Genomic DNA, 7,864 nt, shown 5'->3' on the forward strand with positions numbered 1-7,864 from the left:
CACGATGATTGACTGACCTTGACACTTTTCCCAAGAGAGCCAATCAGGTGATAAAAAATATTGTTTTTCAACAATTAGACTTTGCCTACCATACCTGGTGAGAACCTTTGCATTTTCTATACCGAAAAAGCTTTACAGAGTAAAACCTGTTAGCCTATTAATAATACTGCAATAATAATGCATGGATTCCAAGAAACTCTTCAGTTATGCATAATTAACCCATTGGTCGCAGTATCAAATAAATATTTGTGCAGTGGGATGACTGGTTTACATTGTCAGGCACGGTGCCATCCATGTCTATGACCGACTCTGCCTTTGCAGCAAATAACGCCATCCGCTGCTAATGGGTTAAATCCATTCCCTAACTATAACCTTAACCTAGCCCATGTATTATTTCCTTTATACCTACATCAACCACCTAATTGATTCAAGATCAATCACCAATATCATCCTGTCAGTTTGCAAACAACTGGTATATCTTTGCATATACTGGTATGTTGTGATCTGCTATGGTACAAACTGAATGTCAATAATACATATCCAACAAAAAGTTCTGATTATTCTGAATCTTTCTTTAAAACTATAATTCCCTCAGGATCCAGACACTCTCACCACCCATTTTCAGCTACTGAAATTCCCCACTTGACATCTATTTGTATACCATGAAACAAGGTTCATATATGCCAGAAAAAAAAAAATATATATATATATACATATACATATACATATACATATACATATACATATACATATACATATACATATATATATATATATATATAACATATTCCTTATGTCACATATGTACTATCTGACAAGTCATCTGTGCAATTAGCTGCTGTCTAATCTCACTTAAGAAGGGGGCATTGAGACAGTTGAGACACATGAACAGAGGTTTAACAGGATCTGACTGTGCTAACTGAACACCAGGATGGTATATTTCTGATGCCACAGGTACTGACTAAATATTAGCCCATTGCCGATGGGGCGCCTAACTACCTAACTGGTCTTCAAGGCAGGCAGTCTACAACACTAATGGCAGCGGCTAAATATTAGAGGGACGGGGAAAGGGTTTTCTCCGCCCTCCAGGTAGCGCAGACTAGCCCAAACAATATTTTCCCATAAATCCATCATAAAATGCAAGTTTAGGCTGACTTTGGAACCCTATAGCTCTAGAGCTAGCGCCGTTACAGCCATAATACTTCATGACTGTGTGCACGCTTCAATTGTGAGCAGATCCCAATGTTGCGTCTCTTAGGCCTAATTGGTGCCAACATGTATGTCATGACACCCGTACACAATGGGTTAAAGAGACAAGGAAAATTTTCCGTGCAAACTATCACAAGACATGGGTTTAGATGAGTTGGAGGGGAAGGCTGAAGTTCTGAAGGTTGTATTGTGACAGTCATCAGGAAACTACTATAGCACTTCAGCAATAACCATTTTCTAATGCCATATAATACATGTACTAACACAAGTGCCATAATACTGCCAGCAAAGGCCAAATAACCTTCACCAAATTTCATGGTAAGACAAGAAACATGTCCATGCTCCATCATGAAAGAATATACATGATGGAAGTTCATGGAACATGTGCCAAAACTTTCAAACTAGGCAAAAGAGTACATTTTCAGAATAATGCCATGTCACTTAACCCAATCCCGATGAGCCCGGCGAGAAGAGGCAACCCCCTACGCCGGGCCTATGCAATATTGCATCGAGAACGTCACATTGGTGTGTCGCCCCGTCATCAGGCATTTGGCCGTCACCATTGGGTTAATACCACAATAGTGAAACCATTGAGTTCTTTTCACTCACTACTCCTCATATAGAGATGTATGCTGCAATTTCCTAACTACAATCTGAGTCCTAATCGTAGGGGAGGACAAGAAATAACCCAGGGATATTGTGGGTTATCATATGAATAAAAATTTAAAATACTACTGATGTCATAACTGTACCCTAGTTGAGCCATATTCCTATCTATTGTAATAAAAGAATGTAACAGTTGTGTACAGTGATCACAGTTGCTTCAGGGCCTAATGGAACTCTAGAAAAGAAGAACAAACATATTCTATATCTATTCTGACATAATAAAGCTTGGACTGGTTCCTTATTTAGCAAAATACATTATCCATGCTGAAGAATATCTCTTTTTCAGGGTATGGGTGGGGGCTGACAGCCCCTCTACAGTACAATATGGAGCATAGCCCCATGTATTTAACAAATAATGACATTTGTGGCACACATCAGTGCTTTTTAGCCATTTCCTTTTATCTGCCCTGCAATTCTCCTAATTTATTATTGGGATCAAGATTTTGGGTTTTGAGGTGGAGTCACAGCCTACATCCAAGAAGTGTAAGTAGTAGAGGGTGAGAACAATCCATTAACCCATTGCAGACGGAGATAAATTTGCTTGCCCAGCCTCCAGGATAGGTTTCATTTTAGAGAGAGACCACTTGAAGCAATATAATTTGAAGCATCCAAATCTCTTTCAGTCATTCATTGTAAAACTAGAGCGGTTTTTGTGTTTTATTTTTTGTGTGTTTTATTGAGTTTAGAGACTTATATGTGCCGTATGACAGGCTCTATCAGTGCTGCAGTTGACTAAAATTGTAGTATGTTATCCATATTAGCTCATTATTTTCTTTATACTCAATGTGATAGAAGTATTGCTGTTTTATGGGAGGACAAAAGGCAACTTTATTTTTTCGTATTTTTGTGCTGTCATGAACGAATACGAAACATATAACCACCTACAATAAAGATAACAAGAAGAGGTAGGGAAGAGGAATGAAACCTGTGCTTGTGACTGTGAGTGCCACAGTGAAAGACATCCATATTGGCACAGGAGCACATTTTAGACACTGGGTATGGATTGAGTCACCTTCCTCTTCTCGTTCTGCCTGCACATCCTTCATCGGCGGTACTTTAGAGCAAGGGTTCATCAACTTAGTGTGTGCCATCGCTCTATAGAGACAGTGCATGCTAGAGACCGTGGATGGGTGCCATTCAAGGCTCTCTCACCTGCTGGTGCTAGAAAAAAGTGGTGCCATCTAGGTTTTGGACGTTAAGCTTGCACGATATTACGGTAATTATAGTAATTAGGACTGCAGTAGCCATCATCACTCATTCCTTTTTCATAGCAAAATAAAATAGCACAGTGATCCAAAATCCCCGAACGTCGTGTACGTCATGACGCCCGTCGTCACGCCAAAGCTCCTACGTCATGTATGTCATGACACCCGTACTCAATGGGTTAACCCATTGCAGACGGAGATAAATTTGCTTGCCCAGCCTCCAGGATAGGTTTTATTTTAGAGAGAGACCACTTGAAGCAATATGATTTGAAGCATCCAAATCTCTTTCAGTCATTCATTGTAAAACTAGAGCGGTTTTTGTGTTTTATTTTTTTGTGTGTTTTATTGAGTTTAGAGACTTATATGTGCCGTATGACAGGCTCTATCAGTGCTGCAGTTGACTAAAATTGTAGTATGTTATCCATATTAGCTCATTATTTTCTTTATACTCAATGTGATAGAAGTATTGCTGTTTTATGGGAGGACAAAAGGCAACTTTATTTTTTCGTATTTTTGTGCTGTCATGAACGAATACGAAACATATAACCACCTACAATAAAGATAACAAGAAGAGGTAGAGAAGAGGAATGAAACCTGTGCTTGTGACTGTGAGTGCCACAGTGAAAGACATCCATATTGGCACAGGAGCACATTTTAGACACTGGGTATGGATTGAGTCACCTTCCTCTTCTCGTTCTGCCTGCACATCCTTCATCGGCGGTACTTTAGAGCAAGGGTTCATCAACTTAGTGTGTGCCATCGCTCTATAGAGAAAGTGCATGCTAGAGACCGTGGATGGGTGCCATTCAAGGCTCTCTCACCTGCTGGTGCTAGAAAAAAGTGGTGCCATCTAGGTTTTGGACGTTAAGCTTGCACGATATTACGGTAATTATAGTAATTAGGACTGCAGTAGCCATCATCACTCATTCCTTTTTCATAGCAAAATAAAATAGCACAGTGATCCAAAATCCCCAAACGTCGTGTACGTCATGACGCCCGTCGTCAGGCCAAAGCTCCTACGTCATGTATGTCATGACACCCGTACGCAATGGGTTAATACCAGGAACATGGTAGTTAACAATACATCACTATTTGGGATATTTTATCATTAAGTGTAATAACAACTAAGTAAAATTCAGTTTTGTGTAAGGTTGGGCGTGATTTATTTTTTCAGGTGAGGTGCATTTTCCGTTGCATTTAACCCATTGGCACAGAAAGATGTGATATCCCATCATGGGAATAGTTTGACGTCCTATTACGTCATAATCTCTCCCTCAATACATATGGTTTACATTGTTAAATATGTATATACTCATAAGAGTTCCATTTTTATAGACACATTTTGGTTCACTTGAGAAAATCATGTAAACAAATATAAAAACTTCCAATTATCACCCCATTCCCTTGGGCGTGTGAAAAGTGCTCTGAGAGGCACAGCACGGTGTCACACCAGGAGAGATCTCACACTTAAGGCGCTGTCACACTAGCACTTTTCCGTCAATTTTCTGAAAAATTGTCAATTTTTGAGCGAATTGGCATCTTTCTAGTCAGACGATAATTCCGAGTTTCCGCGTGAAACATTCCCGTCGTCTTATTGGCCAAGCATAATCAAATCAAGAACTATATTTTTAAATGTTCGTATTTGTTTTAAATCATTAAAGATATTCAAATATAATGAAATTTACTTTTCTTATTTATAGTTTAAAATTGACAAGGAGAAGTATGTAAATCTAAATTTTATTTCCATAGATAAAATTTGTTTTAAGTGCTCGACTTCATTGTTTACATCCGTCAGCCGCGGAGCGCGCTATTTTTCCTCCAGTTTTGAAAAACAAAATACTGTGGATGGACAAAGGCCCTTTAGAAGAATACTTGAATTAGAATATTTTATTGCTTTTTCTTGTTACACTCAGCATCTGCTAAAACTGCTAAAGTCTAGCATAACCGTGCACTATCGCTTGTTCGGCACCATTGTTTACAAATGCAATGCGAGTATCGCATTACTAAGCAGATGTGTGACTGCGTGCCTCGAAAAATTGACAATTTTTGAAAATTGACGAAATAAAACGACGGAAAATAGGCTAGTGTGACAGCGCCTTTAGTCACTGGGTTCACTTGTTATCTAGCCAGCAGGAGTGGCATCAGGCAGATAAAAACCCCAGCGTGAATGGGTCAAGTATTGAAACAGTTCACATTTTATTTTATAAATAACAATTTTACAGCAAAGGAAAGGGAACGGGAAAATTTTGGCACACATATAGCACAATACCAAGCAATGATGATCCATTGATAGAGGATGGCATGATTTGCTGTCAAGGCAGCATCGGCCCTAAAAGTGGTGTATCTTGTAAACAACATGCTCTATAGTAGGGGAAAAAAAGGAAAAGAAAGCTTAATGATATCATGAATATTAGAACAACCAAGAGTCTGGATTCCATTACATTATCTTTTCAATGTGGCTTGAATTAGGATAAGGGGGTACATACCCCTGGCAAGGTGAGGCAAGGTTACTTAACCAATTTGCACTGGTTGATGTCCTATCACGTGGTCGGAAAATATCTCTGGACTAAAATAACTCTTCTGAACATGGGAATATTTTTACATGCATTTACATTGTAGATGCATTCGTGGAAGCTATAAGAAAAGGGTGGGTGAAAAACACCCCGTCATGAAGCATCACGCACTAGTTATCTTCCCGGTGTAAGCGGGAGTAGGCAAAAATACGTCCTGTCATGAATGGGTTCAATCACTTGTTTCTTCACCCCCCCCCGCCTAAAGATATGACACACAATTCGTTGACTAGCATTTGTCGTATTCAATATAATAATAAAATGAAACAAACATCAAAACATCACAGATCCAAATCTATCTGTCAAAAACACTGTCTGCAACTGGAAAGCCTGAAACCATTAGGCCATATTCAAGTATTTAAGCTTGATGCAGTAAAATTTCACTGAAAAATCAAACCCTAAAAAAACGATCTTCAAAATAAGAATACTAATTAAAGACCTGTCAAAGAAGCCTGGAGAAACACCGATTCACTCACGGAAACACACAGACAAGTACAACAGAGGCTTTTTGCAATCACTGCAACAGGGAAACAACGTCAGAAAGCAGAATCACGTGACGTTGAACTGACGCACCGAGTTGCAACACTTTTATTTATGTTTCTCTATTGCAATTATGTTTATCACTAAATCACATAATGTATGTGTAAGATGGTGAAACTCCAGTAGGAAAAAAAAATGTACAAAAAAAAAATACGGGAAACCTTTATGTGTTTTTCTTAAGAACACCGAGGTTCAATTATTAGAATCTTGTCTCGATCCTTTCAGAGACAATTATAACACGCGAAAATAGGCGTTTCCGCTCCTGTCGAGTAAACTACGCCATTCTGTTAGAAGTTCTTAGTTTCGGGTCTTCCTGTCACCAGTTCGCTCTCCACCTCCTCCTTCACTCTTCATGTTTTTCCTCTTCCCTCCAGCTTTTCGAGACTCCCCATACCCGCCCCTCAAATAATTATCAAATGGATAAAATGACTTACCCGAATGAATCTCTCCTGAGCAGCAGAAGCAAACAATAAGGCAAGATAATTCCAACTTTGCGTTTCCTCGACTGAGTCACTTGTTGTCTACTCGCCTTCTCCTTCAACTTTTTTTTTCGGCCGCTAGATGGCTTTCATCGAGGTACGGTACATGGTTAGGGAGACAACCTAGCTCTGCGCTGTACGGTACGGTCTTATGTATAAGTGAGCTAACTTTAATTTTTTTTTCAAGCTTAATTCTTATCGTTTATGCTTTTACGTGAGAGGTGAATGCGATTTTGAAATCTAGGGAAGAGATGTGCTGTTGGTTATCATTATTTAGTAATTTTCCTTATCTAATGGATTTCGTTTAAGATGCGTTCGAAAAAAATGGTAACAGGTGAATTTATCAACCCATTTGCTTGTCTGCGATTTCTGAATGGATGGAAAAAGGTAAAAGTATCCAGCTTTTCCTACAAGAAGTTTCATATACAAAAGGGAGCAGAATAGTAAACAAAAATCATAAAAGAAAGTTTTCCTGTAATCCTACAACGAACATTCTAAACTATTCCAGACCGGAACAGAATACCGGTACGTCACAGGAATATTTTGTTCAACAAAGTTTCATTACGATTAAAGTGGGCGGCGCTTCCTCCTGTTTACCTTATATGTTCAAAGGCTTGCGAATCACGCCGCAGATGTATGACGTGTGCGAGGCGATCAATATCCTACGAGAGATGGAGACCCCAAGGACTTGTGTAACGGCGAACGCATGTCTAGAATCGTCGAGTAGAGTGTGGTGGCGCTCAGAAGGACAGCTGTTTCGGAGAATCTACTCGTAATGTGATTTTCGTCTTGTCTTTCAGTACGTAAGAATTGTTATTTAATATACTTTTATTACAGTGATTTAGGTGATGACTTGGCTTTAATTTCGCTTATATATTCATATATACGGAAATAGTAAAAGTATTATAATGTTTGTGATCACATTAATTTCCATTCATACAATACGATATATGCAGTAATTCGAGGTCAAGGCTACTACATGATTCCAATTCAATGAGAGGAAACGGCTAGCAGATGAACTCGAATTAATTTTCGAATCAATAATGTTGCCAAGTTACGCATGACCTTCAGCAGTACTATATTTAGCCGGGCGATTTGTTCCTAAGTCAAGAGCAAGAAAAAAAACAGACACGTTTTAATATGTTCGCTGAATGAATCTTCAAACACACACAAATTAAAACATATATCCTGTGAC

General features: G+C 38.9%; 1 protein-coding gene across 2 annotated transcripts in view; it reads right to left on the bottom strand.

Moving 5' to 3' along the window:
* Window positions 1–6,758, bottom strand: part of LOC122264787 (protein lifeguard 2) — a 45,173-nt gene extending 38,415 nt beyond the window's left edge. For both annotated transcript variants that reach the window (XM_043033843.2, XM_043033852.2), the window contains exon 1: window positions 6,625–6,758. The gene's annotated coding sequence lies outside the window, so the exon portion shown is untranslated. The remainder of the gene's footprint in view (window positions 1–6,624) is intronic.
* Between the last annotated feature and the right edge of the window lie 1,106 nt (window positions 6,759–7,864).

The sequence above is a fragment of the Penaeus japonicus genome, unplaced genomic scaffold (genome assembly GCF_977035675.1).
Source record: "Penaeus japonicus unplaced genomic scaffold, GWHDUDI00000001_assembly GWHDUDI00000027, whole genome shotgun sequence".
Taxonomy (NCBI): domain Eukaryota; kingdom Metazoa; phylum Arthropoda; class Malacostraca; order Decapoda; family Penaeidae; genus Penaeus; species Penaeus japonicus.